The sequence below is a fragment of the Tenrec ecaudatus genome, chromosome 17 (assembly GCF_050624435.1).
Source record: "Tenrec ecaudatus isolate mTenEca1 chromosome 17, mTenEca1.hap1, whole genome shotgun sequence".
Lineage (NCBI taxonomy): Eukaryota > Metazoa > Chordata > Mammalia > Afrosoricida > Tenrecidae > Tenrec > Tenrec ecaudatus.
In genome coordinates this window covers 86159411-86171162 of record NC_134546.1, presented here as the reverse complement: position 1 = coordinate 86171162, position 11752 = coordinate 86159411, and positions in this window count along the sequence as shown.

Below are 11752 nucleotides of genomic sequence, written 5' to 3'. Positions count from 1 at the left end.
TGAACTTGTTGAAGAACCTTTTCTTGTTCTGGGCCCCACTCAAAAATGGAGGCTTTTCATGTCACTTGATAAATAGGTCGAAGTAGAACACCCAAGTGAGGAATATGTTGCCTCCAAAATCCGAAGAGGCCCACTAAGTGTTGTGCCTCTTTTTCAGTCCTTGGGGGCGCTGAATGCAATATCTTATCCTTCACTTTAGTAGGAATATCTTGACATGCCCAACACCACTGGACCCCGAGAAATTTTACTGATGTTGAGGGTACCTGAATCTTTGTTGGGTTAATTTCCCAACCCCTTGTATGCAGATATTGTAACAATGAAACTAGAGTCTTTGATACATCCTCCTTAGTGGGTCCAATCAGCATAATGTCATCAATATAATGGACCAGTGTGACATTTTGTGGAACAGATAGTTGGTCAAGGTCCCTTCGGACTAAATTATGGCACAGGGCAGAAGAGTTGATGTACCCCTGGGGGAGAGATGTGAAAGGACATTGTTGCCCCTTCCAGGTGAAGGCAAACTGGTTCTGGTGGTCCTTTGAGACTTGTATGGAGAAGGCATTAGCCAGATCAATAGCTACATACCATGTACTAGGAGAAGTATTAATTTGCTCAAGCAATGTAATCATATCTGGGACAGCAGCTGCAGTGGGTGTCACCACCTGGTTAAGTTTATGATAATCCACTGTCATTCTCCAGAATCCATCAGTCTTCTTTAAAGGCCAAATAGGTGAATTAAATGGGGATGTAGTAGGAATCACCACCCCTGCATCTTTCAAGTCTTTGATGGTGGCACTGATCTCTGCAATCCCTCCAGGAATGTGGTACTGCTTTTGGTTTACTATTTTCCTAGGTAATGGCAATTCCAATGGTGTCCACTTGGCCTTTTCTACCATGATAGCCCTTATTCCACATTTTAGGGATCTGATATGGGGGTTCTGCCAGTTACTAAGTATGTCTATTCCAATGATGCATTCTGGAACTGGGGAAATAACCACAGGATGGGTCCGGGGAACCACTGGACTCACAGTGAGGCGTACTTGAGCTAAAACTCCATTAATATCTTGACCTCCATAAGCCCCCACTTTGATTGGTGGGCCTTCGAAGCATTTTGGGTGTCCTGCAATTAGTATCAGTTCTGAGCTGGTATCTTGTAATCCCCGAAAAGTTTGATTATTTCCTTTTCCCCAATGAACAGTCTTGTGAAAGGCCGCAGGTCCCTTTGGGGAAGGCTAGAAGAAAGACTAACAGTCCAAACCTTCAGTGACGTAGCAGGATCCTCCTTCCAAGGGACCCGGTCTCCCCTTCATTCAAGGTGTTGTGGGTCTGTAAACTGGCTCAGGTCTGGGAATTGATTGAGCGATCGTGACTGTCTATTCTGCTGTTCACTTGATCTACCATTCTTTCGCCTGTACAGATCACATAAATATTTAGTAGGCTTCCCATGTATTTCATTCCTAGGGACACCGTTGCTAAGTAGCCAATGCCATAATTCCACACGAGACAGGTTGCTTTGATTATTATTGAATACTTGTTGTCTATTATAACCATGCCCACCCTGTCTCTGTTGATTCAGTGGTGACACCTGCCCTCTACCATCACGGGAAACAATCAGCCCCATTGTGGGCAAATGTCGGAGTTCGCTTAGGGCAGTGCCCATTGTTAATCTTGGTGCACATAAAATAGCGATTACAGGAGTCTTAAGAGATGCTGGGGCCCACTTCACAAACTAGTTCCTTATGGTTGTGGTAAAGGGTATGTCTTCAGGAAAACCCCTTTTTGGGTCTATGGGAATATCTTGATAGAGCCATTATAACATACCAATTTCTCTAAGTTTTTGGATGCCTTCCTCTACAGTGTATCAAGGTAGGTCAGGTATTTCAAGTTGGTCTAATCTAGGCCATCTGGCAGTCCATGCTTCATTGAACCAACCAAATAAAGACTTAGATCCTTTTTTAGCCTGTCTTGCAGAGACATTGAAAGAAGAGTCTGTGCTTAGGGGTCCCATATCCAGAAACTCAGACTGGTCTAATATTACAGTTCGTGCACCTGTATCCCACACCCTTAGTAACCATTCCCAGTGGTATTCTCCAGGCTTTTGTTTGTACATATTTGAGAACTCAAGCAGGTCTTTATGTGTGTAGTGCACTTCTTCTTGAATAATCCTCTCAACCTCACTTTCAGGAGGTTTCTGAGACTTAATTTTAGTGACAGGTCTAGCGGAAGTAATGGGTGGTGAGGGTGTTTCCTGGGTGCTCTCAGCAATATCTTGCCAGGCATCTTCCTCAGGTAATGCTACTGATGCAGCCCCACCTGGCATATCAACTCGAATAGTTTGGCTTATCTGCTCAGGTGTTTCTAAGGGCTCAATATCCTCTTCTTCTGAATCATCAGCCCATATGTTCCCATTCCATTTTTCAGGGTCCCAACTTTTCCCAATTACTGCCCTTAGTTTGGTTTCAGACACTACTCTAGATCTGCAATTCAGCTGCCGTTGTAATTCAGCCACTTGTATAATGAGGCTCTGGACCTGGTTCTCAGCAATGTCAGCTCTTTTACTAGAGAAGGCTCTCCTTTGTAGCACAGATGGAAGTTTTCAAATCTGTTAGTCTGCACCTGAGGCGTGCTTTTGAGGCTCTGAGATCATCCCTCTCCTTAATCGCACTTTCCATTGTAAGAAGGACCAGCCAACCAGCTTCCCTATACTTGTCATTATCACAAACTCCTGGAAAATATCAAATACACGATTGCCTAGAGCATCTCCTTTATCCAGCAGGTCATCTACTTTAGGTGCTACTTTAGGTATTATCTTTGCTATGTCACACCATGGATTAGTACGGGTAGTTGACGTATCCATGTCAAGACTAAATAGGTTGGAAAGCCAATTTACGAAATCCATATTTATCGTTTATTTCTCTAGAAACACTCCTGGCACCAACATGTATTGGACAGGGTTCTCTAGAGAGACAAACCAGATTGCTAGTAATTATATATATATATATATATATAAAGATAGATATATAATTCAAGAAATGAACCGTTAAATTATATACAGATAGATAATAAAAGAAATTAACAGTTAAATTATAAAGCAGTGAGACACTCGCAGTCCTTTTAGGCTTGAGAGCTGCCAGTCCCCTTCTGTACAGAGAGCTGGGCTATATATATCCAGGCAGCAAACAGCAAGGCAGTTTCCCAACTGTCATCAACTGTCGGGACCCAACTCCAGAGATGAACACTCCAATCATGTGGGCTTAAAGGGACCTCAACTTACAGCGACACAGTCCACAGGCTAGGCATCCCACAGGTAGTATACCCCTTTAAACTGAGGAACAGAACAAGCAAGGCGAGGCTCACCGAGCCATTTATCCCTCTGCCCTTCCATTAATCCTACTTGTGTTTATCGGCCAGGCTGGCACAATAAACTATAGCGCATGGGAACTGAGTTGGATATTGATCGGTCTCTTTATATTCAGCTGTGGTTGATGTAAATACTGCCCCCTTGTGATAGTAACAGGTATTTAAAAAATACAACACAGATATTGGTAAGTCAAAGGAAACTTTTAATAAACTGTATTGACTGAACTACGCCATATATAATCTTTTCCATTATTAAAGTTATTGTTATATATTATTTTTATTAGCTAACCATCCCATGACAATGGATTGTGTAGAGAAAAACATTAAGAAAAAATATGTAGTGAGGATTTTTACAGTATGGTTTTACCTCAATAATTACATCAGGAATGGAGAAACTGCAATGTATTATTTGTTGTGAAGTTCTATCAGCCAAATTTATGAAGCTGAACAAACTAAAATGCCATTTTGGTAGAAAGCATCTGAGCTTTGCTGGCAATGATACCAAGTATTTTAGAAGCAAAGCTGATGGACTCAAAAAAGCCAGACTGACACTGGTGGCAAGTTCCACAAACAAAACGTAGCAGCTGTTGAAGCTTCAGATTTGGTGGCACTCAGAATATATAGAGCTTTTAAACTTCACACAATTGCTGAGGATTTATTGTTGCCAGTGGCCAAAGACATTGTTCTGGTTATGATCAGAAACGAATTTGTTGTGAAATTGAGTGCAATATCCTTATCTAACAACACCGTCCGCAGAAGAATAGATGACATGTCTGCTGATATTCTTGATCAAGTCATCCAGAAAATTAAATCTGCTCCACTTCCACTATTTAGCATCCAGCTTGATGAATCTACAGATGTTGCAAACTGTTCACAGTTACTGGCTTATGTGAGGTCTTTGAATGATAGCGCCTTTAAAGATGAGTTTCCTTTTTGCAAACCTCTTGAAACAACAATTAATGCAAGTGATTTTTTGACAGAGTTGGTTCATTTCTGAACGAGCATAAGATCTTTTGGGAAAAGGTTTGTGGTGTTTGCACAGATGGTGCTCCAGCTATGCTAGGATATCTATCTGGATTTCAATGTTTGCTACTGAATGAGTCACCAAAAGTCATTAGAACTCACTATATGATTCATTAGCAAGCATTAGCAACGAAGACACTGCCACAAGAGTTACAAGAAGCAATGAAAAGCATCATAAGTTCTGTCAATTTTGTAAAGGTGGGCACTTTATACAGTCGACTGTTTTCGCAACCATGCAACAAATTGGATGCGCCAAATAATGCTCTGCTATTTCACACTGGAGTGAGATTGTTGAGAGGAATAGTTTTAAAGCGTGCTTTTGAGCTTCATGATGAACTCAAAACGCCTTTTAATCAGAAAGCAAGAACACAGTTCGAAGTACTTTTAGCGATAAAAGTGAACCGCCGAAAATAGCTTACTTGGTTGCCATCTTTGCCATCTTGAATAAGTTAAATTGATCACTGCAAGGACCAAATGTAACATGTCTCGATTTGTCGATTATCCCCTTTACCGTCGCTGTCCTTGCCCTTGCTCTGGCTCTCCTTGACTGGTTTCTTGCCGTGCTTCTCCTTGTTGTGCAGGAAGTCCTTTAGCTTCTCCGCGCGGTCTAGGCACTGCATGCACTTGGCGAAGATGCTTGGCTTGGCCTTGTCACTGTGCGCCTCATACTTGATGGCATGCAGGAAGTACTTCACAGCATGCTGGTAGAGCCGCAGCACCTCCTTGTAGTTCTTGGCTCTATCTCTTCTTTAGCTTTCCTCACCAGATCAATGGCTTTCTGGAGGGTTGATGTCATTTCATCTCCTGGGTCCACCCCACACCCAACCGTGCTGCTGGTGGCCTCAGTCTGGCCCCAAAGAGGCGAGGTGCTGGGTCTAGCGCAGGGAGCCGGTCGGGACTGGACGCAGGCAGGAAGGCCGCTCGCAGCAGGAGCCGTGTCCTAGGGCAAGGAGCACAAAACACGGCTCAGAGTGGTCGGGCCCAGGGCGGTCATTCAAAATGAAACCAGCATTGGTTAAAAAAAAAGGGGGGGGGGGATGAAACTTAAATTTACATGCTGCCTACCTTATCTGCTTTCTTTGAGGAATATGACATTGAACCAGACAAAAGGATAACGATGATAATTTCTGTGGAACAACACTTGCACATGCTTGCAGACGAAATTTCATTGTAATTTCCAAATCTACCTGACACCCCATTTACCCTTTCTAGAAGTCCATTCACAAAGTTGAAGACGTTCCTGAGACAGCATAAGAGGAGTTCATTGAACTTATTAACAGCTATGCGGCAAGAACTGATTTCTCTACAATGTCAGTTACAAAATTCTTGATCAAGTGTTTGCAGTCATATCCTGTTCTGTCTGAGACTGTGTTGCTCCTTCTTTTTTCCATTTCCAGCATATCTTTGTGAAACAAGGTTTTCCAGCCTGTGGTTTATCAAGTCTAAACACAGAAGTAGACTTATTGTGGAAGATGATATTCGTTATGCTCCTGCAAAGACTGCCCTGAGTATTTCTGATCTGGTGAGAAAGAAGCTAACTCAACCTTCGCACTGACATTGGCTTTTTACACAAAATGTAGTAATGTAGTTTAACTATTATTATATTAAGACTGTTATCCAGGCTACACCACGCTTCAAGACAAAATTTCATTTATTAATAATTAGAAATAGGTATTTCACAACAATATATAATTTCATATTGTGTTGTGATTAATCACTATACTTTAAATTATGTCCAATTTGTAACAATGAAAATACATCCCACATATCAGATATTTACATTATGATTCATAACAGTAACAAAACTACAGTTATGAAGTAGCAACAAAATTAATTCTACGGTTGGGGGTCACTACAACAGGAGGAACTGTATTAAAGGCATTAGGAAGGTTGAGAACCACTTAAATAGAGAAAAGAACTAGGAGGCAAAAACCATTTATAGAGGTATAAATATGGGCATGTGCACATGTAAATATCTTAATATATAATGATAGGAGTTTAAGTCTACATTCATGTATTTATAAACTCATATATTTATAACCGACGGACATTGGGTCTCCACTCAAGCCTTCTCTCAATGCAAGAACACTTTGCTCTAATAACCTGGCATTCTGTGATACTCATTTTCCTGACATGATCACTGAAGACAAAAAAAGGGGCATAAACAAATGTGGTGAAGAAAGTTGAAGGTGCCCAGCTATCAAAAGATATATCATCTGGGGTCTTAAAGGCTTGAAGTCAAATGAGTGGCTACAGGGAAACAACAAAATCCACGTGGAAGAATCACACCAGCCTATGTGATCATGAGTTGTCGACAGGATCAGGTATCATAAGATTCAAAACAAACAATTCTATTGAGGTGAACTAGATGGGTTGGAGTGAAGACTCAAAGCCCATCTGTAGATAATTGAACATCTCCTCACAGAAGGGTCACAAGGAAGAGACAGGTCAGCCAGGGTGCAGTATAGTAACAACAAAACACACAATATTCTTCTAGTTCTGTAATGTTCCCCCCCTCCCCACTACCATGATCCCAGTTCTACCTTACAAATTCAGCTAGACTGGAGTATGTACATTGGTACAGATAAGAGCTCTCAACTCCTCAGGAACAGTAATGGGAGTAGAGATAGCATGGGATAGAGGGAAGGTGGGGGAGAAAGGGGTAAAAAGGAAAACCAATTGGATTGATCTATGTCTTACCACCACCCCCCACCCCCAGGGGGATGAATAACAGAAACATGGGTAAAGGAAGACAGTGGACAGTGTAAGATATGAAAATAATGGTTATAATAAGAATATGTGGGAAGCCGCAGCTCTCGCCGCCATTACAAGATGGCGCCGGGCAGTCAGGGCAATGGCCCAGTTAAGTGGTAAACAACCACTTAGAGCATGCGCACTGCTTAGATGACGTAGTCATAACTCCACCCTGGAGTATGCTAATAAGGGTTCTGGCAAACGCACCAATCAATGCACAGCACGTTCCCACAGAGCGCATATAAGCAGCAGTAGTTTGGGGCTTCGGGGTCTTTTTCCGCATCTGCAAATCGAACCCGCATTAAACGCCCATGGAAGAATCCTGTTGTGGCGCGTCCTTCTTGCTGGCGAGACTGAGCGCGCGACAAGTGGTGCCGAAACTGGGGAACGACTACCTCCGGCACGAGCGGAGACCCCGTCATCAGGGAGGATTCAGAACTGCACGGCGTGGGAAGAAACGGTAAGTTCTGAGAGACATGAGCCTGAATGATTGTTAAGCCGCTTGCTGGTGCTTGAGTGTCGGCGTGTGAATACTTCCGCTTTCGGTTTTAACGGCGAACAGCCAGCCGCCTTTTCTTTATCGCGCATAAATCGGGTGTAGATAAATCTGTGCACGCCCGTGTGTTAAGTCCTTGTATACATTAGCAGGCAACATGGGGAACGCGGCAATAAAGACTATGGTTATGGCTCTCGATGCCCTATTGAGAAAGAGAGGATTAAAAATTTCAGAACAGACTTTGTGTAAATTTGTAAAAAACATAGATGAGATAGCACCATGGTTTGTTTCCACAGGCTCGCTAACATCCGCGAGCTGGAATAAGCTAGGGCGAGACATAGACCGAGCCGGTGAAGCCGGATGGCTGAAGCCGGGGATTAGACCCATTTGGAAGCTAGTGAAAGCATGCATTGAGGACAAAGAGTGTGAGCAGCCATTGCGCCAAGGGCAGCAGGCTTTAGAAGATGTTCAGGAGAGCATGTCAGAAACAGAGCGGGAGGAAGAACAAGGAGCTTGTAGGAAGCAGCACAAAGCTGTTAAAAATGAGGAGGCTGCGCAGTTAAAATTAAAAGAGGAAGTTGATCAACAGAAGAAGAGCCGTGCCCGCCATTCGGAGCCCTTGTACCCGTGGCGAGAACTAGAGCTTCTTGAGTTAGCAGAAAGAATGAAGAGGACAGCGATCCATCCAGCGCTACTATTGACGCTAATGGTGATATGGGCCTCGGTAGCACAGGGAATTAAGAACAGTATTGTGTCTCAAACCGCTGAAGCGTTACTGCAATGTCAGCGTGTGGATGCCCATCTGACCTCTGGCATTTTATTATTAAATCAAAAAACAGATTTGCTCCAGCAGCAAATCAACCAGCTTACCACTATGGTACAATTAAGCTGTGTCTCTTCCACCACAGCGCTTTGCATCACTCCAGTGTTATATGATAATTTTAGTGCATTGAGTGCTAATCTTTCTCAGTATCTCACAGGACAATGGACCAAAGAGTTGAACCAGCTGCAAGAAGACCTCCTGAATCAAGTTGTCCGATTGAATGGAACCCGCGTGGAACCCCTTACCCTTGAAAATTTTTCTTCTTGGCTTTCATCTGCATTTTCCTACTTTAAGGAGTGGGTGGGGGTGTTTACATTTGCTGCAATAATGTGCTGTGGAGGAGTGTTGTTGCTATGGTTGCTCTGCAAACTTAAAGCTCAGCAAAGGCGTGACAAGGTCATCATTGCGCAGGCGCACTTAGCGATTGAGCGCGGTGGTTCCCATGATCTTTGGCTTTCTTTGTTAAAAGAAACCTAACCCCCATAAGTTGTCAGCTCTCGCACCCCAAGGGGAAGACCCCATTGCACTGGGAAGAGTGACAGAAATTGGATCTTGGCCAGCCCTTGCACCATGCGGAGCTCTGCTCATTGCACGCATCAGGGTGACCAGATTTGGGTTCTTATATCCATCTTGATCTCCTGGGGCTGCTGGAGGCTCCGGGATGGATCGATGGATTAGGCCTAAAATAAATAAGAAAGGAGGAGATGTGGGAAGCCGCAGCTCTCGCTGCCATTACAAGATGGCGCCGGGCAGTCAGGGCAATGGCCCAGTTAAGTGGTAAACAACCACTTAGAGCATGCGCACTGCTTAGATGACGTAGTCATAACTCCACCCTGGAGTATGCTAATAAGGGTTCTGGCGAACGCACCAATCAATGCACAGCACGTCCCCATAGAGCGCATATAAGCAGCAGTAGTTTGGGGCTTCGGGGTCTTTTTCCGCATCTGCAAATCGAACCCGTATTAAACGCCTGTGGAAGAATCCTGTTGTGGCGCGTCCTTCTTGCTGGCGAGACTGAGCGCGCGACAAGAATACAATAATATATCATTTATCAAGAGTTCAGGAGGGTGGGAGGGGAGGAGAAGGGAGGGTGGGGAAAAACAGGAGCTGATACTGAGAGTTCAAGTAGGAAGAAAATATTTTGCAAATATGTACAAGTGTGTTTGATACAATCGATGTATGGATTATTAGAAGAGCTGTGAGATCTCTCAATACAATTATTTTTTAAATAAATAAAAGAAACACAAAACATTCTGGTCTCCCCCAGCCTCCCATGTCAGTTGGGCACAGTGGTCTTTGATGTGCTTTATTTGCATGTTCCTTAGGCCTTCCTCTGGCTATTCTGGGAGAACAAATGGGTGAAAGCTAACATGTTGTTCATAGAGAAAGGCATATCGTGAGGAAACACAAGAAAGGGCAATCAACACTTCCCTGGCACGGAGCTAAAGCTTTGTTCTTCTAGGTCTGTGGAGTTTAGGCAGGTGTCAATTTATTCGAAGCAAAATTGTCCTATATATCTTGGGAAAAACACAGTAAGACTCTCCATAAGTCTCAGGCCTCAAATATGCTCTATGCACCAAAGAAAGTCAATGCTCACATTTATAACATTTTAAAAACTTAAGGGTTTTAGCCACAGTTGAAATTAAGAAGTCTGTTTAATATAAAGGGCTTTATGTTCATGGGGAAGCCGTGCCATGCATGTTCCAGAGACCAAATGACTACACTTGTGTTAACATAATTAAATATGACATTTTGGGTCATGATAGAACATATCTTTTAAAAATGAAGCCATCCATACCTATTGAGGGCAGGTTTCTGAAGGTTTCCTTTATCACATAGCTGTAGAGTTTCCTTTGAGAAAGATCCAGTAACACCCACTCTTCCTCGGAGAAGTTCACAGACACATCCTCTACAGATACAGAATCCTAAAACATTTCACATCTTTTGGTTCAGAAAAGTACCATACATTCCAGTAAATGGCAGAAAATGTGAGGATGAAAGTCCTGTGGAACTGAAGTTTCATGAGGATTTGAGCCATGCTTCTGTATTCTTGTAAGGTCTTCTGTAGGGTCTAGTCATCAACCTCATACCTTCAGACTACATTGACTTTCTCCCTGATTACATGCATGCTATCAAAACTTTAATTATTATCCAAACACAATAATTCATCCCTCCAGTTTAACTACAGCAATTGCAATCTTAATCCCCTCTTTATTTTTATAGTCCAGAACAGAAAATACATACCCCTAGTAAAAATTTGTTTCGTTCATTCTGTCTCTCTCTCTCTCTTTCTCTATGCAGACCATCTCAACCATCCACCCATAGGCCCAAGCAGAATATCAACCAGAAAAGCTATTCATAACTAAGAAACATTTCAGAACATAGTTTTTCCTTTAGACCCCTCACCATCCTTGGATGCCCCACTGGCCTGTAATTAAAAAGTGGCAACCCAAGGCCCTGAACATAGTGTATTCTTTTTAAGGCACTCCAGGTGATGAAGACCTCATAGGCTACATGCAGAAAAGAGAATATCATTTGGGGGAAGTATATTTACATATCTGGGTTAGTCAGGGTTGACTAGACAAACAAATTCATAGACACTCATATGTGTATAAGGTGATTTATATACAAGAGCAATTGAATATTGAGAAACATCCAAGCCCAGATCAAGTCCATAAGTTTGATATTAGCCCATATGTCCTATACTGATCTATAAAGTTCTGTTCAGACTCACAAAACACATGCAATGACACTAAATGCAGGAAGATCACAGGCCAGTGGGTGGAAAGTCTTGTGGATCCAGCGGTGGCATAGCATCTCAGCACTATGAGGGGTCTCCATGGGGCTCCTCCAGCTCCAGAGCTCTAGCGTTGCTCCACATGTCTTGTCAACAGTAATGTCTCATAGGGAGTAATGTCTCACAGAGCGTGAGTATGTATCCCCCCCCCTCAGTGAGACACACTTTTCCTGATTCTAAACCATGCAGTATTCCCTTTTTCTATTTGCACAACTGTCTCGATTCATATTTGGGTTCCACATGAACACAATGTAATGTTTTGGAATTCCCATTATTCTCAAGGTTGTGTAATGGTTCAGAGTACTCTTTTTGCATAGTCAATAAGCTCAAATAAATATTTTTCTGTTATTCTCTCCTTTCAGCCAAGATGCATCTGATATCACCAATGATATCCCTTGTTACACATCCTCTGCTGAATCCAGCTTGAATCTTGTGTAGCTGTCAATATACTGTTGCAAATGTTGATGATCTTCAGCAAAATTACAGTTCTAGGTGAGAA